We start from the raw sequence: 27,006 nt of genomic DNA on the forward strand, positions 1-27,006 counted from the left end.
TGGTCTAGGGGATTTAAAAAAAACAAAACTTTCAAGGTAACAAAATGGTGATGTCATTTTACCTATCAAAGACATTGATAAAACTTTTAGTGTCTATCTCTCCTTCTTTGCCTAGAGTAGGGTTCGGGAACCTATGGCTCGTGAGCCAGATGTGGCTCTTTTGATGGCTGCATCTGGCTCGCAGACAAATCTTTAATAAAAAAATAATAACGTTAAAAATATAAAACATTCTCATGTATTACAATCCATTCATTTTCTACCGCTCATGTTCATGGTTGCGGGTGGCTGGAGCCAACCACAGCTGTCCTCCAGGACAACACCCAATTTTTATTGGATAATGCATAACGTACACGGGTCATTGTATTGGTCTCACAAAATTACATTTTAAAATATGTGGCATACCTGGCTCTCTCAGCCAACGAGGTTTCCCACTCCTAGCCTAGAGGTACATGTTAATCAGGATTCCAGGAAGGGAGGGAGAGCTAAAATCAGTGTAGGGTGGTATGTAAATTTTGTCTCTTATTGAAATAAAAAGGAAGTTCTTTAGATAACCTTAATCCTTTCAGAAAACTTAAAACTAAATGACCCAGTTGTCCTTGTAAGTCAGGAGTCTTTCATATCCTTCTCCCTCCATTTTCCAAGGAAAAAATGGAACAAAAAGCCTGACTTTTTCTTTTTATTTATTTATTTGTATTTTTCTGAAGCTAGAAACGGGGAGAGACAGTTAGACTCCCGCATGCATCCCACCGGGATCCACCCGGCACGCCCACCAGGGGGCGATGCTCTGCCCACCAGGGGGCGATGCTCTGCCCCTCCGGGGGCATCACTCTGCCGTGACCAGAGCCACTCTAGCGCCTGGGGCAGAGGCCAAGGAGCCATCCCCAGCGTCCAGGCCATTTTTGCTCCAATTGAGCCTCGGCTGCGGGAGGGTGTAAAGCCAGTAGCCAGGGCTGCCACTATCAAAGCAGCCTGGCCCATGCAGGTTCGCATTAGATTCGGACAGTCGGTAAAGGAACAATGGAGCCACAAACTGGTGGGCCATAGTCTTTAATCCTAGTTTGCACCCGGCGGGCAAGTAAAAAACATACACTGGGCTCCAAAACCCACTCACATTCAGTGCTTACAAAGCTACTGACTTATCCGAGTTTCCTAGAATCAAAGGTTTCTAGCTCACCAGACTTATTCACCTCTGTTCCCTATCTCCTTCCTTCTCCAGCGTCAAACTGCACAAACTGGCCTCTCACTAAACACTCCGCCATCTTAGCTGCTTCTCCTGGCCTACTCCACATGGCCTCCTTCTGCTCTCTGCTCTGCTCTCTCCTCTAATGATAATCTCAGGAACCAAGAGAGCAAGGTCCCGTTCTGCCCCCATTTTATATTGTAGCTTCACAACCTCTAATCCAATATACAAAATAGGGAAGTCTCTAATACAGTCACTCCTCTGAGGCATGATGGGATTGTACCACCCCACATCAAAAAGGGTGGGAAAGGCTTAATCCCAAAACCAAGCCCCAGGCTACAATGATCCTGCCTGCCCCCCAACACACATTAATATCACCTGGGGATGGCCTCCTCGTGGGCAGTGTCATCTTTAACAAAGTGAGCATAATACATTTTATCTGCCCAACAGAGGGGAAGAAAGAGACAGAGAGGAAGGAGAGGGGGAGAGGTGTGCCCTGGCTGGGAATCAAACCCGGGACTTCTGCACGCCAGGCCGACGCTCTACCACTGAGCCAACTGGCCAGGGCCTGACTTTTTCTTTTTAAAATGGCATTGCCAATACTAAGTTTTACAGTTCTCTGGCACCTTACCACATTCCCACTGGTTTTATATCCTGAATCAAATCCTTGACACATTTTAACGAGATGCATGAGGCAATTCTTAATTTTTATAAATTTTCTGAAATATTCAGAAATAACTGGCTTTTTTTTTTTTTAACAGAGACAGAGAGAGAGTCAGAGAAAGGGATAGACAGGGACAGACAGACAGGAACGGAGAGATGAGAAGCATCAATCAACTTTTCCTTGTGCTTTGTGACACCTTAGTTGTTCATTGATTGCTTTCTCATATGTGCCATGACTGCGGGCCTTCAGCAGTCTGAGTAATCCCTTGCTTGAGCCAGCGACCTTGGGTCCAAGCTGGTGAGCCTTGCTCAAACCAGATGAGCCCGCGCTCAAGCTGGCGACCTTGAGGTCTCGAACCTGGGTCCTTCCACATCCCAGTCCGACGCTCTATCCACTGCGCTACTGCCTGGTCAGGCAATAACTGGCTTTTATAACAATTTACTTTCTTCTTTCTCTTTCAAAAAGTATTCCTGTGCCCTATTGTTGGAATCCATAGGAGTCCGAAAAGACCAGAGCAACAGGCTTTATTGAAAGGAAGAAAGAAACCCTGCCGGGCACTTCTCCCAGGGAAAAGAGCACTGGTTACAAATTATGAGGTGAATTTTATAGCATTTGGGAGAACCTGAGGGGGTACTGAGTCAAAAGTTCTGGTATGTTCCCTTTTATGGTTTTATGATTTCAGCTTTCTGGAATGCTCCTTCTTGAAGTGGTTGATCAGCTTTCTGAAACTCTTCTGCCTCAGGGGTGATTATCCAGTAAGTAAGGGTGAGGTCAGGCAGCCAGGTGGGACAACAAAAGGGCAGTTGGAATTTCATATATCTATTACTTCTCAACTCTGTGGTATGATAAAAAAGGAAAAAAGGTGGGGGAAAAGAGAGGGTATGGGGTTCAGGAAGGAGGTTTCTCTCAGACCAGCCATCTTCTGGAGCTACTTCCTGCTGCTATCCCTATTGGGGGCCTCCTTCATGAACCCCCCTTGGGGTAGTTGGAATAGGGGTTGTAAAAGCATTTGATTGTAGGTAATCCTGAAGATTTCTTTAATTTGAGCCTGTAGGAACTTGATAAAGAAAGAGGCAAGCATTAAAATTAGGCACAGATGGTAGAGCGTCGGCCTGGCATGTAGAGGTCCCAGGTTCGATTCCTGGCCAGGGCACACAGGAGAAGCGCCCATCTGCTTCTCCAGCCCTCCCCCTCTCCTTCCTCTCTGTCTCTCTCTTCCCCTCCCGCAGCGAGGCTCCATTGGAGCAAAGATGGCCTGGGCGCTGGGGATGGCTCCTTGGCCTCTGCCCCAGGCCTAGAGTGGCTCTGGTTGCCACAGAGCAATGCCCCGGAAGGGCAGAGTGTCGCCCCCTGGTGGGCGTGCCAGGTGGATCCTGGTCGGACACATGTGGGAGTCTGTCTGACTGTCTCTCCCCGTTTCCAGCTTCAGAAAAATACAAAAAAAAAAAAAAATTAGGCACAGAGGTCCTGGCCGGTTGGCTCAGTGGTAGAGCATCGGCCTGGCATACAGAAGTCCCGGGTTTGATTCCCAGCCAGGGCACACAGGAGAAGTGCCCATCTGCTTCTCCACCCCTCCCCCTCTCCTTCCTCTCTGTCTCTCTCTTCCCCTCCCACAGCCGAGGCTCCACTGGAGCAAAGATGGCCCAGGCGCTGGGGATGCCTCCTCGGCCTCTGCCCCAGGTGCTAGAGTGGCTCTGGTCGCAACAGAGCGACGCCTCGGAGGGGCAGAGCATTGCCCCCTGGTGGGCGTGCCGGGTGGATCCCGGTCGTCGGGCGCATGCAGGAGTCTGTCTGACTGTCTCTCCCCATTTCCAGCTAAAGAAAAATACAGAAAAAAAAAATTAGGCACAGAATTAGGATTGGTCCTATAATTGGTGCTAGCATGGAGAACAAGGGGTTTTCCCACCATTGTTTGGAGTAGGGGTGTATTTATAGAATTCCAGGTTTTTCTGTTTCACGAGTGTAGGCTTAGGTAGATTTTTCCAATTTTCTGATTGGCGAAGTTCTGCATGCGGTTCTGTAAGAAATTAGTGAACAAACATAAGAGGCAGAGTCCAAAAGTTAGAAAAATAAATAGGAGAGTGAGTGGACCAATGAAAGGCAATAATCAAGACACCCAGTTTGTGGAAACAACTGATTCCATGTTTACGAATTCGCTGGGCTTCAGAGAGGGAGAAAGAGTAGGAATAAGACAAGGAAGTGGCCAGTCCCCCTGCCCCAAGACCTACTTCTGTAGAGATTCCTAAAGCAACAAGAAGAGGAATTACCTGTACAGCTCTTTTGGTCCTTAGATTGACTGGTAGTGTACTAGGAATTAAGAAAAGCTCATAGGGTGGGATTAGGTTGATATTTGGGGTGACATAGATTAGGATACAGGTTTCTGTCTAATTAGTAGGAAGACACATATAGGTGTTGGTCCCACACAAGTAGAAAGCCCCTGATTGGTTGAGGCAGGCTGAGAGGTGAATAGAGAATAGAAGGACAAGGGGTCGGTTTTGTTTCTCTGTTTCTGAGCTCCAGATGGTCAGGGTGGAGGAAAGAGTCACCCTTAGCAGCAGTGGGAGTTGTCAGGATCATGATGTGTGGATCTGTCCACGTAAAAGTCAGGCCTTGGGTGATGTACTGCTGTAAGTGCCTCTTGGACAGTCTTTGAACAGTTTGCTGAGTAACCTGTAAAACCTGCAAGTACTTAGGGAAAGGGTGTTTACATTTCTTTTACATTGCAGCTAGAGTTTAAGTCCAAGTGACCACTTCTTCTAGCTGGAATTAGCAGCAGGTCCCAGCCTACAATAGGCATGAGGCATTGAGACAAGAGAAATAAAGAAGATATTATACAGCCTGACCTGTGGTGGCGCAGTGGATAAAGTGTCAACCTGGAAATGCTGAGGTCACTGGTTCGAAATCCTAGGCTTGCCTTGTCAAGGCACATATGGGAGTTGATGCTTCCAGCTCCTCCTCCCTTCTCTCTCTCTGTCTTTCTCTCTCCCTCTCTCTCTCCTCTCTAAAAATGAATAAATAAAATTTAAAAAAAAACTTAAAAAAAAAAAAAGAAGATATTATACATTAAGTAAAGCAACAGTGCCTGACCAGGCGGAGGCGCAGTGGATAGAGCGTTGGACTGGGATGCTGAGGACCCAAGTTCGAGACCCTGAGGTAGCCAGCTTGAGTGCAGGCTCATCTGACTTGAGCAAAAAGCTCACCAGCTTAGACCCAAGGTCGCTGGCTCAAGCAAGGGGTTACTCGGTCTGCTGAAGGCCCACAGTCAAGGCACATATGAGAAAGCAGTCAATGAACAGCTAACGTGCCACAACGAAAACCTGATGATTGATGCTTCTCATCTCTCTTCGTTCCTGTCTGTCTATTCCTGTCTATAGTTCTCTCTGACTCTCTCTCTGTTCTGTAAAATAAATACATAAATAAAGCAACAAAATCAGACAGTCAATACCCACAGTAGAGATCTTTGAGGGATAAATAAAACTCAAATATTCAAGCAAGTCATAGTCAATGGCCCTTGTATTTACAAAAAATGAGATTAGTTTATCTGCTACTTGGAAGAAATACCTTAGGCTCATGAATGATGTCCTTTGGCCTTCAGTGGCAATTCCCAACATGCTGGGCAAGCTCAGGTCACAGGTAGCTGGAGCAGGGCCAGAAGAGACTGAACCCTCTCTTAAAGGAGCAAGGGGGCAGCTTACCTTCTCATGTTTCTCTTTCCACAACAATAATGTGTCCCTTGATGGGACTGGGAAGCCTGGCAGGCTTCAAGTTCAATGACCTTACTTTCCACTCTGGAGCAGGGCTCTGATAGAATTCTATAACGCCTTTTAGGGCACTGGAGCCTTTAAGTGTGTTTGCCAAAAGCTGGTATTTCCTGACCTTTTGAGGGCCTTATTTGCCTTTTCTGTTACTCCCTTGGCCATTATAGACCTTAAAAGCCATACTCAGAAGATCTCACTGAGGGGCTTGACTAAGAGAGCAAAATTGGAAATCCAGTGTCTAAAGAAGCCTATTAAACTGAGGAAAGAAAAGATTTGATCTGTGGTGGTAGGTGGTTGGAGACTGCAGAGGGTCTGAGTTCGATCTAGGGTGAGACTTCAGGTGGTGGGGGTTAAGGTGATGCCCAGATAGACTATGGACTGAGAATGAAATTGAGCCTTAGCATAGAAAACATGATATCCCTTCATAGTGAGGAAGTTAAGAAGGGTGGCGGTATGTCTCCTTGAGGCAGGCTGGGAGGGGCTGCAGATGACTAGGTTTTTTTACATATTATAAGACAGTACTAGTTTTGAGATTGCATGCTGCTAAATCCTGAGTTAGTGCCTGCCCAAATAAGTATGGGCTGATTTTGATCCCCTGGGGTAAGACAGTCTGTGTAAGTTGCTGGGCTGCATTAGTGTCCGGGTCAGTCCAGGTGAATGCAAACAGAAAGTAAGTGTCAGGGTGTAGAGGAATGGTAAATAAGGCATTCTTGAGGTCTAGGACCATGAAGTGAGTGCTGTTTGAGAGAATGTGTGACAGTAACTTGTAGAGATTAGGGACTACTTGATGGAGGGGAATTACTGCCTCATTGATTAGGTGTAAGGCTTGTATGAGGTAATAAGCCCCTGAAGGTTTTTGAACAGGAAGGATGGGGGTATTGCAAGGAGAGTCCATGGGGATGAGTAAGCCTAGTTTAAGAGGTGGGTAATTATTAGTTTAAGGACTTAGAAACAGACATAGTTGCACATTAAACAAAGACTTCACATACAGATTATGAATTAAGGAATTTAAATGAGCACGCTTTACTTGTTTCAATTAAAATTATACTAGAGATATTTTCTGACAAAGAGACAAGACAGATTACTCACTCACACAGCTCAATAGAAGAAGCAGGTGGGGTAGGGGGATGGGTCAAATAAGAAAAAGAGACAGCCTGACCTGTGGTGGTGCAGTGGATAAAGCATCAACCTGGAAATGCTGAGGTCGGCAGTTCAAAACTCTGGGCTTGCCTGGTCAAGGCACATATGGGAGTTGATGCTTCCAGCTCCTCCCCCTTCTCTCTCTCTCTCTCTCTCTCTCTCTCTCTCTCTCCCTCTCCTCTCTAAAATGAATATATTAAAAAAAAAAGAGAGAGAGACAGAGCTGCCAGTCTGTAAGGAGGGAAGAGGAGTTTAAGAATAGAGTGGAGAAGGGAGGGACCCCTGGCCAGCAGGGGAGGAGAAAGAGAGACTAGTATTTGCAAGTGAATGAGAAACAGGATTTTGTGAAAGGAGGGGGCTTTCTGGAGGGAAGAGACTCAAGCAGAGAAGATCTGCAGAGGGACCAGAGAGGGGTCCAGAGAGAGGAGTGCCTCCAGGGGTCAGGCAGGAGGGGGAGAGAGTTGGGAGTCCATGGAGAAGGAAAGACTAGGAGCAGAGGTTTTAGATGAGGTTTCTTTGGCCAAAAACGACCTGCATGTAGAACAAGCGATACAGAAATTAAGGACAGGAGCAAAAGTGAAGGGAAGCCTGCATGTAAGGAATTTCAGAAGCCTTTCCCATCCATTGGCAAAGATTATTTAGATCTCTCAGTATGTTGTAATCGAATGTCCCGTTTTCAGGCCAATGGAAGTGATTGCCTAATCGTATTGGGGCCATGCAGTGTTACAGAAGAAAATGAGGTTTTTTGGCTTAAGGTCAGAGAGGCCCAACTTAGTGAGGTTTTTTATGAGACATCCTAGAGGGGTCTGGTAGGAAGGCTTAGACTCTGAAGAGCCGTGGAGACAGGTGAGCAAGAGGGGGCTTCCCTGACTTTTGCCATTGTCCCAAGAGGAGAAAAATTCATGTGGGGGAGTCGTCCCTGATAGAGGTCGTCACTACCTGTCAGGGAGCTCTGAGGATGAGAAGTTCGAGAGAGTGGAGAGGTTTGTCTAGGCGCCTAGTTTTCTGTGCAGTCCACTGAGACTAAAAGTCAAACCCCTCAAAATGTGAGGTGTGTCAGAGAAAACCATCTGAACAGAGCTAATTTTGTGGAAAAGAGAAGCCAACTGGGGAAAGGGAAGGGAGAAACTTTTTACCTTTCTGATCCAGCAGGGGTTCAGGACAGGGTTAGACTGCCGGCCAATCAACCTACAATTATTCATCCAAATGGAATCAGGGAGTAAGCCTGGGATGAGCTGCTGCTGCCCATTGCTTCCTGGTTGTAAGTTTGGATGGCAAAGAGGGATTGTCCAGGCAGTTAGTACCCAGTCCCGGGTTTTGGCAGCAAATGTTAGAATCCATGGGCATCCAAAAAGACCAGAGTAACAGGCTTTATTGAAAGGAAGAAAGGAACCCTGGCAGGCACTTCTCAGGGAGAAGAGCACTGGTTACAAATTATGAGGTGAATTTTATAGCGTTTGGGAGAGCCTGAGAGGGTACTGAGTCAAAAATTCTGGTATGTTCCCTTTTATGGTTTTATGATTTCAGATTTCTGGAATGCTACTTCTTGGGGCAGGTTTATCAGCTTTCTGGAACTCTTCTGCCTCAGAGGCAATTATCTAGGAAGTAAGGGTGAGGTCAGGCAGCCAGGTGGGACGATAAAAGGGCAGTTGGAATTTCATATGTCTATCACCTATACCTTTTTATCTATCTATCTATCTATCTATCTATCTATCTATCTATCTATCTATCTATCTATCTATCTATCATCTATTTATTTATTTATTTGTAAAGCAGAGCAGAAACTTTATTCTTCGGTCAAGGTTTGGAGAAGGTGAGCTCACCTTCTAATAGCACCATCTTCCTGACTGGGTGGAGCTCTAATAGCACCATCTTCCTGACCGGGAGGAGCCACTGTATTACAGGCTATGGCATGGAGTAACTACATTCTTTAGGCTTGTGTAGTTACTATTCTTCTGTTGCACTTGGTCCTTTTTGCACCCAATGCCCCAATGCCATCTTGGTCTTTGCACGTGGCACCTTGGTCTTTGTACTTGACATGTGATCTTTGTACCTGCAACAGGATCTTTGCACTCAGCACCTGATCTTTGCACTCGGCACCTAATCTTTGCACTTGACACCTTGAACTTTGTGCTCAGCACCTTAATCTTTGTGTTTGGGAATCCTTTTTAGTTCTTGCAATGCTGGTGGCTGAGGCGCAGGTCCACATTGGATTCGGTCAGATGGTAGAGAAACTGCAGAGCTGGAAAGGGTTGAGCCATTCTGTTTAGTAGAGCCTTACAATGGCAGTCAAGCACTTAGGCAGTGGAAACTGCTTCTCAGGCAAACAAACAGCAAGAATGGCCCCTCCCAGTGGTGGGCAGGCAATCCACCATCCACAATCCCCCATCTTTTATTACTATACAATTCCTTTTGGTCAGAACTCTTAAAAAAAACTTAACCTGGCCCTGGCCGGTTGGCTCAGTGGTAGAGCGTCGGCCTGGCATGCGGAAGTCCCGGGTTCGATTCCCGGCCAGGGCACACAGGAGAAGCACCCATCTGCTTCTCCACCCCTCCCCCTCTCCTTCCTCTCTGTCTCTCTCTTCCCCTCCCACAGCCAAGGCTCCATTGGAGCAAAGATGGCCCGGGCGCTGGGGATGGCTCCTTGGCCTCTGCCCCAGGCGCTGGAGTGGCTCTGGTCACAACAGAGCGACACCCCGGAGGGGCAGAGCATCGCCCCCTGGTGGGCAGAGCGTTGCCCCCTGGTAGGCGTGCCGGGTGGATCCCGGTCAGGTGCATGCAGGAGTCTGTCTGACTGTCTCTCCCCGTTTCCAGCTTCAGAAAAATACAAAAATAAATAAATAAATAAAACAAAAAAAAACTTAACCTTTAGTGACAACCAAGCTGGCTTTTCTTTTACCCCAGTTTCCCTTCTTCCTCAAAGTCTAATAAAAAGAGGTCCTTAGTGAGTTTCTTCATGTATTAACCATGCATAGACCAACCAGCTTCCAGTTTGTGGCTGGAGCAGGGCATGTCATCCTTCTCAGGGTTAACTTACAAGGGTTGGTGGGGTCAGTCTCCACTGCCCATGACGGTGTCTCTGGTGGGACTGCAGGTTTCAACTGGTTATGGTGGACCCAGGTGGGCATGCCTTTTACCTTGGCAGCAGTGGGAGTGGTCAGGATCATGGTGTGTGGACCCATTCGCGTGGGAGTCAGTCCTTAAGTGATGTACTTTTTTACTTGGACTGAGTCCCCAGGCTGAAAATTATGTGCCAGATCTCCTGGCGGTGCTGGAAGTGCCTCTTAGACACTCTTTGAACAGGCTGCTGAGTAATTTGTGGACCCTGCAATACTTAAGGAAGGAGTGGTTACTTTTCTATTATGATTTGATTCATGTGTTCTACCTGCCCTGAACTTTTGGGGCTGGTAGGCACAATGTAACTTCAAATTAGTTTCTAATTAATATTGGGTTCCCTTCCTACTAGCTGTGAGATTTTGGACATAAATGCAGGCCTAACATTAGAATGGGCAAGCTACATCTGGAAAGAATTTTACAAAGCAACTTTCTAACAATTGTAACTGTGGCTCCACTTCCAGTAGGAAAAGCTTCTATTTATCTGTCAATTATTTTATTAAAGTTTATTTTTAAATGTTTACTTGGAAAAGTTCCTCTTTCCCTGTTTTTTCCCACAATTTCCTTACTTTGCTTAGTATTTACTTGGACATAAACTAAACACTCAGATATTATGCCTTCTGTAATAGATTCTAAGTCTGGCCTTTTTAATTATTCCTTTCCTGCTGGCAAAATCTTTTTCTTATTGGTTGCGAATAAACCTTTAGCAACAGGGGTCTTAGTAAAGTTATTAAAATTTCCTAGAAACCCCACTGGTATTAGGTAGCATCTTCAGCTGCCTGGTTTTTCTTAAGTTTTAGGGAGTCTCCCTTCTTTTGCTGTCCTGGTCAGTGGATGAAAGCCACTATCTCAGGGGAGCAGACTCCTGGAGCCCTTTGAAAAAGAACAACAGTCAGCCAATGAAATTTTGCCACATCATATTAACCCAAACACCCTACCAACGCTATAAATTACCCCCCCCCCCGTGGGAGAATCCACGTGACTTTTCTGGCCCATCTTGCAGACCAGAGAACCTCATCTGTGAAGTGGTCTACTAAATAAAGCTTTTGCTATTCCACACTTCGTGGTTACACTCTTCTTCCTTCCTTGGCGGGGAAAATATCTTACACAACCCTTTTTGAAATTTACAATATATATTTTAATTTCTAGAGCTGATTGCCATGTAAAGGCTAAGTTGACTACCTTAATATCTTTTCTGGTTGTGGCTAACAGAAACTGAGGGAAAAATGTCTAAATTTTCCTCACTTGCTTGGGAGCTATGTCTTACATTCTAATGATTTAGTTACAAGCACCAATTGGAATGACCAATAAATTTTATATTTTACTTAATCACAAATTCCTTTTACATTTTTTTTTTCCGAAGCTGGAAACGGGGAGAGACAGTCAGACTCTCACATGCGCCCGACCGGGATCCACCCGGCACGCCCACCAGGGGGCGACGCTCTGCCCACCAGGGGGCGATGCTCTGCCCCTCTGGGGCGTCGCTCTGTTGCGACCAGAGCCACTCTAGCACCTGGGGCAGAGGCCAAGGAGCCATCCCCAGCGCCCAGGCCATCTTTGCTCCAATGGAGCCTTGCTGTGGGAGGGGAAGAGAGAGACAGAGAGGAAGGAGAGGGGGAGGGGTGGAGAAGCAGATGGGCGCTTCTCCTGTGTGCCCTGGCTGGGAATCGAACCCGGGACCCCTTGCACGCCAGGCCGACATTCTACCACTGAGCCAACTGGCCAGGGTTTCCTTTTACATTTTAAGAAAACATACCTGCCTGATCAGGTCATGGCGCAGTGGACAGAGCATTGAACTGGGATGCAGAGGACCCTGGTTCAAGACCCCGAAGTTGCCAGCTTGAACGCAGGTTCATCTGGTTTGAGCAAAAGCTCACCAGCTTGGACCCAAAGTCGCTGGCTTGAACAAAGGGTTACTTGGTCTGCTGTAGCCCCACAGTCAAGGCACATATAAGAAAGCAATCAAAAGCGTCGACCTGGAAATGCTGAGGTCGCCGGTTCGAAACCCTGGGCTTGCCTGGTCAAGGCACATATGGGAGTTGATGCTTCCAGCTCCTCCCCCCTGTCTCTCTCTCTCTCCTCTCTTAAAAAAAAAAAAAAAAAAAAAAAAAGAAAGCAATCAATGAACAACTAAGGTGTCACAACAAAAAACTGATGATTGATGCTTCTCATCTCTCTCCATTCCTGTCTGTCTCTCTTTCTCTCTGTCTCTGTGAAAAAAAAAAGAAAAGAAAAAGAAAACATACCTTATTTATGCTGTAATTTTACTGTCTAGGCTAATCAATAGTAATATTTTTTACTCTAGGTTTGGTGACCTAACACTGAACAATACTGCTCCAAAAATGATAATAAACTAAATATTACATAAAAAGACATTATTAATAACCAATACATATTCCCAAATACCCAAACCAAGATTTCAACATCACAGAGCTATGAAACAGTAAATAAAATGGAGAATTAATGAAAGGCTTTTGAAATAACATATACATCTCTAACATGAAAAATATTTTTTTACACAACAAGAAATTCTTGGTACAAAAAGGAAGTCTTTGGATTTGGCAGCCTATACAATTCTATATGCCTTATTATTAATATAATTTTAGTACAGTTTACAATAAGAGGATTGTAAACTACTACCCTAAATAAACTATTAATTGACTGAGAAAAATAAAGTGCACTCACTATTTTGTAACTACCCAGCTGGCAATGAGATCCTAATCTTCTTTTTGACCTACAGTGCTTTACACCATTAAGTCAATATAAGGGTCAGGGTACCTGGGATTCTTGGTGCCCTAGGGCAGTGGTCCCCAACCATTTTTGGGCCACAGACCGGTTTAATGTCAGAAATATTTTCATAGACCGGCCTTTAGGGTGGGATGGATAAATGCACAAAATAAAATTATGCAACTGGCGTAAAACTGTGGTATTTTTAAATATAATTGTCGAACATGATATTTATTGGGCTAAGTTAAAGGAGGAATGAGCATGTCCTCATTATTCAGGCTGTATTTAAATTTATTATTCTTTTTTTTTTTTTTTTTTTTTTTTTTCATTTTTCTGAAGCTGGAAACGGGGAGAGACAGTCAGACAGACTCCCGCATGCGCCCGGCCGGGATCCACCCGGCACGCCCACCATGGGGCGAAGCTCTGCCCACCAGGGGGCGATGCTCTGCCCATCCTGGGCGTCGCCATGTTGCGACCAGAGCCACTCTAGCGCCTGAGGCAGAGGCCACAGAGCCATCCCCAGCGCCCGGGCCATCTTTGCTCCAATGGAGCCCTGGCTGCGGGAGGGGAAGAGAGAGACAGAGAGGAAAGCGCGGCGGAGGGGTGGAGAAGCAAATGGGCGCTTCTCCTGTGTGCCCTGGCCGGGAATCGAACCCGGGTCCTCCGCACGCTAGGCCAACGCTCTACCGTAAACTTATTATTCTGACAACATTTTGTGTCTGACATCAATATGTAATATGATAGGTTCAGGCTCACTACCAATCATGAAACTACAATAAAAATAAACATGAATCCACTGTGTACTCATATGCAACGTTATTAGAAGTGTCCTCTTAACATCACACCAACAACATAACATGAGTAACATCCTTTCTGCCTCCAAACACTTTCCAGTCGCTATGATAACGTTTAAACATGCCTTAAAAATACAACACAAAAACAAATATAAAGTGCATGAAAAATACAACTCACCATTGTTATAAATATTGTAAGTTAAGGGTTATTTATTATGTTTATATAGAATGAGAAATAGTAGCCTATCTCTCAATAACCATAACGCTAAATCAGTGGGAGCCCTGAGCTTGTTTCTCTGCAACAAGAAGGTCCCATCTAGGGGTAATGGGAGACAATGACACCTGAAGTGTGTTGCTTATGTCCAGTCTATTCCATAATTTTGTTTTGGTTGCTGTCACTGCAGAAAATCCTGCTTCACACAAATAGAATGTTGGAAATGGCATCAGGGTTTTTAGTGCTTTTGTGGCGATCTCAAGGTATTCTGCCATGACTTTAATCCAGAACACCGGCAGAGTTGTAGTCTCAAACATATTTTTAAGGCTGCCGTCATTTGCGATCTCCAGTAGTTGATCCTCTTCTTGCCTAAAACACGCTGAATTCACCTGATTTGTTGACAAATGGATCGCGGATCCATTCCTTGGCAATTCGTGGGTCTTTTGTGGTTGGGAAGTCGTGTTCAAACTCTTTTGAAAGCAAATACAGGTGATCGTGCACCAGCTGGGACAATGAAGGCTTGAGCTCAGTCTCTTCCAAAATTCCTGTGAATGTTTGAAACATGTCAAATATACCCCCGTTCACGCGTCGTCCCCACAAATCCAGTTTGGCTTTAAATGCAGCTACTTTATCTGCCAACTTGAAGACAGTTGTCATTTTCCCCTGAAGTGACCGATTGAGTTCATTGAGGAGGTTAAATATGTCGCACAAGTAAGCGAGTTTTGCGACCCATTCCTTGTCACTGAAATGTGCTGCTAGCGGTGACTTTTTTTCTGAGAGAAATCTCTGCAGCAGCTCTCATAATTCAAACACTCTGGCCAGGGACCTCCCTAGGGATAACCATCTTATTTCTGTGTATAAGAGAAGGTGTCTGTGTGCTCTGTGTTCATTTCCTCACAAAGCTGCTTGAACAGGCGCGAGTGAAAGGCATGTGCTTTGATGTGGTTAATAACTTTAACAACATCATTCAATATGCTGTTAAGTTCTGGTGGTATATTTCAGCTAGCCAGCATTTCCCTGTGAATGACAATGCGTAGACTCACATTCAGGTGCAACCTCCTTAATCCAAGTAGTTAAACCAGACATCCTTCCGGTCATGGCAGCAGCTCCATCTGTGCATATGCTGACACAAAAAGACCATTTCAGTTTTCCTGATATATAGTCATCCAGTGATTTAAATAGTTCTGTGGCTGTGGTTTTGGTAGGCAATGATAGTGCACATAACATATCCTCATGCACATCCTCTTGATAAAGATAACTCACATAAACAAGTAGCATTGCCTTGTTGTCAATATCTGTAGATTTGTCAACCTGGAGAGCATGCCACAGTGATTTATTAATCCTTTCCAACAATTGTGATTCAATGTCCTCTGCTATTTCCTCAACGTGCCGTGTGATGGTGGTAGCCAAAAGAGGCATCTGTGCTATCTTTTTAACCACAGCCTCTCCTAGAAGTTCACAACAAATGTCTTTAGTGGCTGGAAGGATCAATTCTTCACCAATGGTGATGGCTTCTTAGCCTTAACAATACGATTAGCCTAGTCGCTTAGGCTTAGGTACCAGATATTTTCACTCGCACATCAATCACACAGGGGTCCTAGTTGCATTCCTGGAACTTAGGCTCAGACACTAGAGATTTCCACTCACACACCAATCACTCATCAGATGCACTCCTAGCCATGTTTCTAGAACTTAGGCTCAGGCACAAGGGGTTTCCAATCACTCCTCTCAGGTGCTTGCCCAGCCATGTTAACTCAGTCCCTACTCAGGTCTCTTCCTGAGAGCACCCCCAAATGTGGTACCACCAAATGTCCCCACTCAGGTCTTTCTCTGAGAGTACAACCAGATGTCTCCAGAAGTTCAGGGTTAACTTAGTCCCCCTAATGGTCTTCCTAGTGCACGAAAAAATGTGCAAACACAAACAGATGCTCTGAAAACCCAAGGCAGAATTGATCAACCTGCTTGACTCAGTTCCCACTAATTGTCTTCCTAAAGTATGAATAAATGTGCAAACACAAATGGACATCTCTTCCAGAGTACAACCAGATGCGTCCCAGATAAGCCTAAGGCAGGACCCAAAACTCTCCATTGAGGTCTCGGTCTTGGAGAGCCCACTGCGCGAGTAAGATTGTGTCAAATCCCTGTACAGTAGATCCAGACAGACAGACTAGTCCCAAACAACAAGACAAAAGATTGGCCCTACCTACACACTTCCAGAGTCCCAAACAGTAAAGCAGATGATCTGCCTTACTTACATATCTCCAGAGTCACAAACAGCAAAGCCAAAATTCAGAGGAAAGCTAGAGTTCAGTAAAGAAAAAGAGTTGCTTTACCTACTCACTTCCGAAGTCACAAACAGCAAAGCAAAAGATTTGCCTTACCTACACATCTCCGGAGTCACAAACAGCAAAGCAAGAATTCAGAACAGATGAAAATCTAGAATTTAGTAAAGAAAAAGAGTTGCTTTACCTACATCCTTGATTTCTCTGTCATATTGTCCAAATTGTCAAATTTGGGAATTGGGGGGTGTCTACCTATTGGGCAGATAAAATACATTATGCTCACTTTGTTAAAGATGGCGCTGCCCACGTGGAAGCCCGTCACCCAGGTGATGGTATTGGTTGCTCTTCCTGCTTGGGATGGGCATGATTATATTAATGTGTGTTGGGGGTGCGCTGTGGGCAGGCAGGATCCTTGTAGCCTGGGGCTTGGTTTTAGGTCTAAGCCTTTCCCACCCTTTTTGATGTGGGGTGGTGCACTCTCATGAGGAATCCCATCATGCCTCAGATAAGTGACTTTGTGTCAGAGACTTCCTTATTTGTATATTGGATTAAAGGTTTTTATTTCTGCACTATGAAGTGGAGCAGACTGGGAGCTTGCTCTCTCTTGGTTCCTGAGATTAGCATTAGAGAGGAGAGCAGAGAAAAGTCACATGGAGGAGGCCAGGAGAAGCAGCCAAAATGGCAAAGTGCTGAAGGAAAAGCTAGTTTGTGCAGAGTTTGTGCAGGGAGAAGGAAGGAGATGGGGAACAGAGGTGAATAAGTCTAGAAACCTTTGATTCTAGGAAACTTAAATAAGTCAGTAGCTTTGTGAGCACTGAATAAGTGGGTTTTGGAGCCCAGTGTGTGCTTTTACTTGCCCACCGGGTGCAAGCTAGGATTAAAGATGATGGCCCATCAGCTTTTGACTCCATTGTTTCTTTACCAACTGTCCGAATGCAATGCAAACCTGCATGGGCCAGGTGGCTGTGATGGTGGCCGTGGATAATGGCTTTACACTACCGAAAAACTGTTTGAACCCTACAGGAAAATGGGGAGCCCTGAAAACTTCTCAGGTGGTGCCTGTCTTCGAGATTACAGAGGGGTCAGGCAGTCCCCCAGAGAGACCAGCCGATTCAGGTGTCTCTACCCAATGACATGGAACACTGGATCCCGGATGAGCCCCCAAATGTTGTAAAGTACCATACCTCACTTCCGCAGGTTTACGTAGAGACACCAAGTCCAGATGAATTTTGAAGGGTTTTATTAAAAAGAGGAGATTTATTAATATGCCAGCCGCATATGACTGACATGGGGCATATCAGACCCAAATCATGCAGCCCCAAATGTATCTCAGAGGCTGGTTATATATCCTTTGACCACATACAGGTGGGGAGAGCATGACAGCATGACACAATCATTAACAAACTTATAATATTTGTCTAGGAGATTTAAAAAAACATTAAAACTTTCAAGGTAACACAATGGTGATGTCATTTTACATATCAAAATACATTCATAAACCTTTTAGTGTCTATCTCTCCTCCTTTGCCTAGAGGTACAATTTAATCTCAGGATTCCAGGAAGGGAGGGAGAGCTAAAATCAGTGTATGGTGGTATGTAAATTTTGTCTCTTATTGAAAGGGAAAGAAAGCTCTTCAGATAACCTTAATCCTTTCAGAGAACTAAAATTAAATGATCCAGTTGTCCTTGTAAGTCTGGAGACTTTCACATTGTTAGAATCCATGGGAGTTCGAAAAGACTAGAGTAACAGGCTTTATTGAAAGGAAGAAAGGAACCCTGCCAGGCACTTCTCCAGGGAGAAGAGCACTGATTACAGACTAGGGGTGGGTTATATAGTGTTTGAGAGAGCCTGAAGGGATACTGAGGCAAAAGTTCTGGTATGTTCCCTTTTACCGTTTTAGAATTTTAGCTTTCTGGAATGCTCCTTCTTGGGGCAGGTTGACCAGCTTCCTGGAATTTCTTTGTCCCAGGGGCGATTTTCTGGTAATTAAAGGTGGAGTCAGGCAGCCAAGCAGAACAGCAAAAGGGCAGTTGTAATTAATGTATCTATCACACATTCTTCTCCCTCCATTTTATTTTCCAAAGAAAGGCCGAGATAGAAAGCCTGACTTTTCCTCTTTAAAATGGCATCGCCAATACTAAGTTTTACAGTTCTCTGGCACCTTACCACACTTCTTCAGGCCTTACGGGTCCACGGCTGTCAAATGGTCCTGGAAGCCAAACAGAATCATTAACATAAACAGAAAAAGAGATGTTGTTGGGCAGATAAAATGTATTATGCTCACTTTGTTAAAGATAACACGAGGAGGCCGTCGCCCAGGTGATATTAATGTGTGTTGGGGTGGGCTAAAGGCAGGCAGAATCCTTGTAGCCTGGGGCTTGGTTTTGGGATTAAGCCTTTCCCACCCTTTATGATGTGGGGTGGTACAATCCAATCATGCCTCAGAGAAGTGATTTTGTATTGGAGACTTCCCTATTTTGTATATTGGATTAGAGGTTGTGAAGCTACAATATAAATGGGGGCGGAACGAGAGTTTGCGCTCTTGGTTCCTGAGATTATCATTAGAAGAGAGAGCAGAGGAGAGCAGAGAAAGGCCACGTGGAGGAGGCCAGGAGAAGCAGCCAAGATGGTGGAGTGCTGAGTGAGATGCCAGTTTGTGTAGAGTTTGATTCTGGGATAAGGAAGGAGATGGGGAACAGAGGTGAATAAGTCTGGTGAGCTAGAAACCTTTGATTCTAGGAAACTCGGATAAGTCAGTAGCTTTGTGAGCACTGAATGTGACTGGGTTTTGGAGCCCAGTGTGTATTTTTACTTGCCCGCCGGGTGCAAGCTAGAATTAAAGACAATGGCCCACCAGTTTTTGGCTCCGCTGTTTCTTTACCGACTGTCCGAATCCAATGCGAACCTGCATGGACCGGGCTGCTGTGATGGTGGCCCTGGCTGTGGCTCCTGGCTTTACAGATGTCTTTCCAATTAACAGGTCTATTTAAAAAAGGATTAGGAATATAAGACTAGTAAGAATAGTTAGTTCCTGTAAAGCCAGAAGCCACGGCCAGGACCACTATCACAACAGCCAGGCCCATGCAGGTTCGCATTGGATTCGGACAGTCGGTAAAGAAACAATGGAGCCAAGAACTGATGGGCTGTCATCTTTAATCCTAGCTTGCACCCGGTGGGCAAGTAAAAAACTACACACTGGGCTCCAAAACCCACTTACATTCAGTGCTCACAAAGCCACTGACTTATCCGAGTTTCCTAGAATCAAAGGTTTCTAGCTCACCAGCCTTATTCTCCTCAGTTCCCCATCTCCTTCCTTGTCCCAGATACAAACTCTGCACAAACTGGCATCTCACTCAGCACTCCGCCATCTTGGCTGCTTGTCCTGGCCACATGGCCTCTTTCTGCTCTCTGCTCTGCTCTCTCCTCTAATCATCCCAGGAACCAAGAGCACAAGCTCCCGCTTCATCCCCATTTTATATTGTAGAAATCCAAACTCTTAATCCAATATACAAAATAGGGAAGTCTCTAATACAAAGTCACTTCTCTGAGGCATGATTGGATTGTACCACCCCACATCAAAAAAGGGTAGGAAAGGCTTAATCCCAAAACCAAGCCCGAGGCTACAAGGATTCTGCCTGCCTTTAGCCCATCCCAACACACATTAATATCACCTGGGTGATGGCCTCCTCGTGGGCGGCGTAATATTTAACAAAGTGAGCATAATACATTTTATCTGCCCAACAGTTCCACTTACTGTTACAGACACAACAGCCAACATTGCCAGAAACAGGGTCGAGGACGTTTTTGGAGTCTTAGTCCCAATTAAAACATTTTCTGCCTCCTGGGTAAGTTTTTTCAGTTGCCCCCAAGTAGGCGGTTCAGCTTTTTGTTTCGCAGTAGTCTTCACTTTTACATCTCTGGTAACATTTGGCTCTAGGCTCAGTCTCTCCACTTCTTCTGGTGGCTCAAAGATGTCAAATCTCCCTCTCTTCCACTTCTGACTCATGCCACGGCTTCAATCTTCTGGAAGGATACCGTCAATGAAGGTATCCGTTGGTCTCTAGTATCTGTGGAGATAAGAGAAAATCCTTACCCCTATATTTTAACTAACCCCTTTTTCCATTGCCCATTATCATCTTTCCAGTTAAAGGCTGTTTCAGGTGGTGCCTTTCTACAGCTGTATCAGTGGCATCATTTCTGATGTCTAAAAATTTTAAAGTGAAAAGTGCTCTGGCTAATTGTATCCTGGGTGTGGATGGAGCACAGAGCACATTCCTAGCAGCTGTGGCTGATGCAATGCTGTGAGAATACTCCAGCTCCCAGAACCCTCCTGGGCACACCCAGGAAGGGAGCTCTCCCGCTATAAGGAAGTGACTCAGCATCAACCATGCAGCTCCCTGATCTTTTCAGCAACTGGCTTTGAGAACATGCTGTAACACCCTATAGGCTGAACCTGTGTATATAAGCTAACTTACTTCCTGAATAAAGTGGATCTGCATCATTGAACCTGGTTCCTGGAGTTGGGTCTTTGTGTCTCCGTCGTCCTCATCCCCGGCAGGACTTGTCCAAAACTGGCACCTCAAACAGGGACCTAACTGGCATCCAAGGGATGGGTGAGTGACCATCTGCAATGAGAAACCTTCTCCCCCACTCTCAAGCCCCAGAGGCTCGAGCCCTCTGTGCCCTATTGCAGAGTAGGTGAGTTAAAGTTTGTGAAAAGGATCTCTGTACTTACTGGGAGACCCTCTCTGGTTCCAATCCCTGGATTAGGGATGTGCCTCTCTTGGACCCGGATACTTGGGCCCAAGCTCTCCAGCACATCCGTTCGGCCGAAGTACATGGGGGACAAACCTTCCCTCTCGGCCTCATTCCTGCTCTGTTAGCGATACGTGCCTGCCTGACCAGTGCTCCTGCTGAGGACCCTTTCCACGTTCCTAAAGTCCTACAGGCTACTCCTCTTTCAGAGGAACCCCTGCCTCCATATTCGCCTCCCCCTGTAGAGGTAGAAAAGGGTTGGGCCACCGAGTTTGATGGACTTGCAGCCGAGCATGCAGAAACGAAACTAGATACATTAGAAACTGTGCCATCAGCTCCACCACCCGAAGTAGAGGAAGTCGCTACTTCCGCATTCCCTGCTGGGGCTCAATACCCCACCCCAGCCTCTCAGATGCCATTTTCTACCCCAGCTTTAACTCCAACACATGTTCTTGCTGCAGACTCATGGGCCAGCCTATACGCCCCCATGTCTTTTTCCTTTTCCCCCCTCATTTGTCTGTCTGTCTTATCTATTTTTCTGTATCTCTCACTCTCTCTCTCCCATTCCCCTCTCTCTGAAATGATGCTGGAAGGACCCAGCCACGGCACAGTGGCAGGGATCACACCCTCTTCTAACACAAGGGAGAGGTTATGCTGTGTTTTTCAGACAATTTGGATCCCAGGAACTCCCCGACCTGTTTGACAGGGTTTCTTGGGCACCCACTAAGTGGTTCAGTCTTTACCTGTCCAAAGCCACAGCCCTGGCCTTCTCCACACCGACTACACCTGAGGGGAGGAGGTCCTCAGCACTCCAGAAGATGACCTTGTGGCCGACATGCACACTCCTCCACCTGGGGGGATGTGGAGGCTTTGATGGGGCGGGCCCAGAGAATGGCCTCTGATTGACCCCAGGCCCTGGTGCTCTGATCTTGCTTGTGTGCGCTATAGTGACCACTGACTCCCAGACACGAGCGGACCCACATGTCTGGGCTGCTTTTTCCCACCCTGGCATAATTATGCCTTTGAAGTTAATAGCCCACAATTTCCAGCAGTATATTCCAGTAACTGCTCCCTTAGTCTCCCTTCTGACAATAGTGGCTGGGAATCCCAACAGTGAAATGGCACTATATGGGATAACCTCAGTGACCCAATACTACTTAAGTCTACCCTGTTTAATAACACCGTCTCCTCGGAGGGGTGGGTCCTCCTTCAAAATTATACTATGGGGGACTTTGCTGAAAACAGTACTACCAACCAAGGCTCAGTACTTGGCCTACAAGCCCTCCTCCCCTAGCTACCAACAGCTGGGCCCGCCCACTAACCTTGCCTTCCCAGGGTTGCCTCTTTGCCTGTTCCTGTATGATGAACATCTAAGAATACTCCCAAGAGAAGGAATTCCCTGGAGAGACTGCTGCATTGCCTCTGGCTCGAATGCACAGACCATCAACCTCGGAGTTTGGCATTGGAGGCTGAGAGACAGAATGCAACCATATGCAGTATGCAGCCCATGGCAAGCCATCCGTTTTGTGTTTGGACGCTGGGAACTTTGTGAGAAGGGGGCGTTCATGGATCTACGTCCATTTTTTACAATCAAAATGGAACTGTGTTTAACAGCACCTAGAAGGTCTCTGTAACATATTAGAAGGGAAATGACATCCTGACCCCTAGGAGGAATTCCCTGTTTAAGACCTTCATTCTATTTCCTAACTAGTCAAACATTACAGAAGCTTGCCTCATTGTTTAATTCAGCTAATCTATTAGAATATAGTATAATAGGTATTATAGTTGTATAGAACTCTACTAGGGTTCAATTGCATAATGTGTAGCATTCAGAAGCTGCAACAGCAAGCTGTCATTCATCAAGTCCAATTATCCTTAATTAAAAGAGAAGGGGGAGCCTGACCAGGTGGTGGTGCAGTGGATAGAGCGTCGGACTGGGATGCAGAGGACCCAGGTTCGAGACCCCAAGGTTGCTAGCTTGAGCGCGGGCTCATCTGGTTTGAGCAAAAGCCCACGAGCTTGAGCCCAAGGTCGCTGGCTCCAGCAAGGGGTTACTCGGTCTGCTGAAGGCCTGCGGTCAAGGCACATATGAAAAAGCAATCAATGAACAACTAAGGTGTTGCAACACGCAATAAAAAACTAATGATTGATGCCTCTCATCTCTCTTCTGTTCCTGTCTGTCTATCCCTCTCTCTGATTCACTCTGTCTCTGTAAAAAAAAAGAGAGAGAGAGAGAGAAGGGGGAGATGTGGGTGGAGCACAGAGTGCATTCCTAGCAGCTGTGGCTGATGCAATGCTGTGAGAATACTCCAGCTCCCAGAACCCTCCTGGGCACACCCAGGAAGGGAGCTCACCCACTATAAGGAAGTGACTCAGTGCCACCCACACAGCTCCCTGATCTTTTCAGCCATTGGCTATGAAGGACACACTGTAACACCCTATAGGCTAAACCTGTGTATATGAGCTAGCTTACTTCCTGAATAAAGTGGATCTGCCTCACTGAACCTCGTCCCCAGAGGACTTGTCACCCCCGGCAGGACTTGTCCACACTGGGGGTTTCTCCCTTATTCCCACTTTTCCGTTTAAGTAACATGGCTTTCCATGTATAATGAGCTCTTTCAATAGTGGCTTGCCCTTGAGGGTTATAAGGGATGCCTGTTGTATGTTTAATTTGCCATTGTTGACAAAACTGAAAAACACAGAGGAAGTGTATGCAGGATCATGGTCAGTTTTAACGCTCAAAGGGATGCCCATGACAACAAATATTTTTAAAAAGTATTGTATAACATGACGTGTTTGTTCTCCAGTAGCAGGTGTGGCCCATAAAAATCCTGAGGAAGAGGCCCTGGCCGGTTGGCTCAGCGGTAGAGCGTCGGACTGGCGTGCGGGGGACCCGGGTTCAATTCCCAGCCAGGGCACATAGGAGAAGCGCCCATTTGCTTCTCCACCCCCACCCCCTCCTTCCTCTCTGTCTCTTCTCTTCCCCTCCCACAGCCAAGGCTCCATTGGAGCAAAGATGGCCCGGGCGCTGGGGATGGCTCCTTGGCCTCTGCCCCAGGCGCTAGAGTGGCTCTGGTCGCGGCAGAGCGACACCCCAGAGGGGCAGAGCATCGCCCCCTGGTGGGCAGAGCGTCCGCCCCTGGTGGGTGTGCCAGGTGGATCCCGGTCGGGCGCATGCGGGAGTCTGTCTGACTGTCTCTCCCAGTTTCCAGCTTCACAAAAAAGAAAAAAAAAAAATCCTGAGGAAGAGTCAGTGGAAACATGAACATAGGAGAGTTTCCCAAATGAAGGAATATGGGTCACATCTATTTGCCAAACCTGATTAGAATGCAAGCCACGAGGGTTAACTCCTCCTGAAAAGGGTATAATGGTAAGAGGACTACAGGTGGGGCAATGGCTCACAATCTTTTGAGCCTGTTGTCTAGTAAGAGAAAACCTTTTGCGAAGTCCAGCAGAATTAAGATGAGTAAGTGCATGAAATTCTGTAGCTGAGGAGATATTACCTATAAGCAATTAATCAACAATTTTATTACCTGCAGCTAAAGGACCTGGTAAATTAGAATGAGAACAATATGAACAATATATAGAGGATTAGAACGAGTGCGAATAATATTCTGTAAGTCAGAGAAAAGAGAAAAAAGTGTATCAACAGAGGATCTAGATAAGGTAATAGTTTCAAGAAATAGAACAGCATTGGTAGAGTAGTGAGAATCAGAAACTCTATTAATAGGGTCTGCTACACCTGACAATAACATAAGGATGGCAAACAATTCGGCCTCTGGATGGATTTATAACCCGAGAAACAACGTCACTATTGTGGACCAAAATAAGCTTAAAAGCCATCTTTATTAGCATCAGTGAAATAAGTGTCACCTTGAACTAAAGAATCTTTAACAATTTTGGTAGAATAAAAGCTGTTCTCTTAAGAAAATCAATGAGTTTAGATTTGAGGTAATGATTGTCAATTTGTCCCACAAAATCAGCAACACCCTAATTGCCATTGAAGGTTCTGTTCAAAAACCATCTAAAATTGAGTATTATTCAGAGAAACAACAATAATAGCTGGATCCTGAGCTATAATTTCTCAAAGGTGTTTATGCCCCCAAAATATTATCAAATTATATCTAAATAAGTTTGTAGGCACTTGGTACTTTTATGGGGTAAAAAAAATCCATTTGGCCCTGGCCGGTTGGCTCAGCGGTAGAGCGTCGGCCTGGCGTGCGGGGGACCCGGGTTCGATTCCCGGCCAGGGCACATAGGAGAAGCGCCCATTTGCTTCTCCACCCCCGCCCCTCCTTCCTCTCTGTCTCTCTCTTCCCCTCCCACAGCCAAGGCTCCATTGGAGCAAAGATGGCCCGGGCGCTGGGGATGGCTCCTTGGCCTCTGCCCCAGGTGCTAGAGTGGCTCTGGTCCTGACAGAGCGACTCCCCGGAGGGGCAGAGCATCACCCCCTGGTGGGCAGAGCGTAGCCCCCTGGTGGGCGTGCCGGGTGGATCCCGGTCGGGCGCATGCGGGAGTCTCTCTGACTGTCTCTCCCCGTTTCCAGCTTCAAAAAAAAAAAAAATCCATTTAATTATTGCCTTTTCTTGCCATAAAATTCCTGTAGAAGAATGTGGCGCAGGCATGATTAATAAATATATGGGCAAAGTAGGATCTATATGTTGAATTGAGCACTGGGAAATTTGTTTCTCAATCCACTGTAATTTTCACAAAGCTTCAGCTCTTAATTGTGTACTATTCAAATGAGATTCACCTTTTAATATATCAAATGAGTAAATTGATAAGTGGAGGTATCTAACATGGGATGAAGCCAATTAATGTCTCCTAACAGTTTCTGAAAATCATTTAATGTGGATAATGTAAATCTTTGAATTTGAACTTTCTGAGGAATTATAACATTTCTGTCAATAGTATTGCCCAAATACTAAATAGAAAATGTCTTTTGAATTTTTTCTTCTGCAATTATTAAACCAAACTCCTTTAAAATCTTTTTAGCTTGTAAAAACAGTAGAGATAATTCTCCTTGCTTATAAATAGCAAATAAAATGTCATCCATATAATGTATTATCATAGAGGATGAAAACTGTTCTCTCAACTCTTTTAAAGGTTAATCTACAAATGCTTGACACATAGTAGGGCTATTAAGCATTTCTTGGGGAAGTACTTTCCATTGATATCTTTCTGTTGGAGTTTGGTGACTGGGAGAAGGTATAATAAAGGCAAATTTCTCTCTATCTTGGGGCTGTAAAAAATTATAAAAAAGCAATCTTTTAGATCAATTGCAATAAGAGGTCAATCTTTAGGTATGGCTGAAGGGACAGGAAATCCAGGTTGTAACGCTCCCATAGGTTGAATTACTTTATTAACAGCTCTTAAATCCATTAGCATTCTCCATTCTCCTGCTTTTTCTTTATAAAAACAGGAGAGTTCCAAGGGCTAGTAGAGGGTTCTATATGGTCTGCTTCTAGCTGTTTTTGGTCAGTGTTGCACTCGCCGGGTAAAACAAACACTGGAGACGTTTGGAGAGTTTCAGACAAAGTTTTATGGCCAAGAGAAAAAGAAAACAAAACAAAGCAAAACAAACCTGCGCAGGGGTGAGCTCAGGTGGTAGTCACAAGAGCCACACCGAGCGCCTACAGTCTAGGGGTTTTTATAGCGTAGCAAGCAAGCTGTTCATACAGAAGCGAATTTGGCGTTTAGCAATTGGCTCCCCCAAATTAAATTTTAGTCACGTGCCTTAGTAACCAGTCATACAGTTGAAAGCCCCAGCTGGAAATGTCCCTATCTATCCCCTAGGATGTGGTTACATTTACTATCTTAGGAGTTTTTACGACTTCCTTATTTCAAGGACTCCTCAGCTCCTAGCCATCCTGGGAGTCTGGGCTCATCTGTTTACTGGACTAGTTTCTTTGAAGTTATTTCTAAAGCCCATTAATGTATTTTATGGCTTTTATTCGAATGTCACATTTCCTTCTCTTTTTTGTCCTAGTTAAATCCTTAACTATAACGGAGATTCTTCGGCTGCACTAAGGCATTGGTACGGCTGAGATAAAATCATTATTTTAACTGTTTTTATTCTTTCCTTAATAAAAGCAAATAACTTGTTAAGGATTACGGGTCCAATAGTGAGGGCCAATAACAATACTAACAATGGTCCTACTAGTGTAGTTATCAATGTAGTTAGCCAAGGTGACAGTTTGAATATAGAGGTGAACCAATCTAAATTGTCATTATTTTGCTGAATGTGCTCTGCTAACTGTTTTATTTTATTTATTTTATTCTGGATTTCATTGCTGTTATTAGTTAAATTAAAACAACACATTCCTTTTACTTTTTTACAACCCTGGTGGTGAAATAATAATAGATAATTAATAGCC

The 27,006-nt window shown here is 45.3% G+C and overlaps 1 non-coding gene and 1 pseudogene across 1 annotated transcript; one reads left to right on the plus strand and one right to left on the minus strand.

Moving 5' to 3' along the window:
• Positions 1-27,006, minus strand: part of LOC136403316 (c-Myc-binding protein pseudogene) — a 113,185-nt pseudogene that overhangs the window by 17,814 nt on the left and 68,365 nt on the right.
• On the plus strand, positions 9,187-9,262 carry TRNAA-GGC (transfer RNA alanine (anticodon GGC)). The gene has a single exon. It is a non-coding gene; the product is annotated as a tRNA-Ala (tRNA).

This window comes from Saccopteryx leptura, chromosome 4, assembly GCF_036850995.1.
Source record: "Saccopteryx leptura isolate mSacLep1 chromosome 4, mSacLep1_pri_phased_curated, whole genome shotgun sequence".
Lineage (NCBI taxonomy): Eukaryota > Metazoa > Chordata > Mammalia > Chiroptera > Emballonuridae > Saccopteryx > Saccopteryx leptura.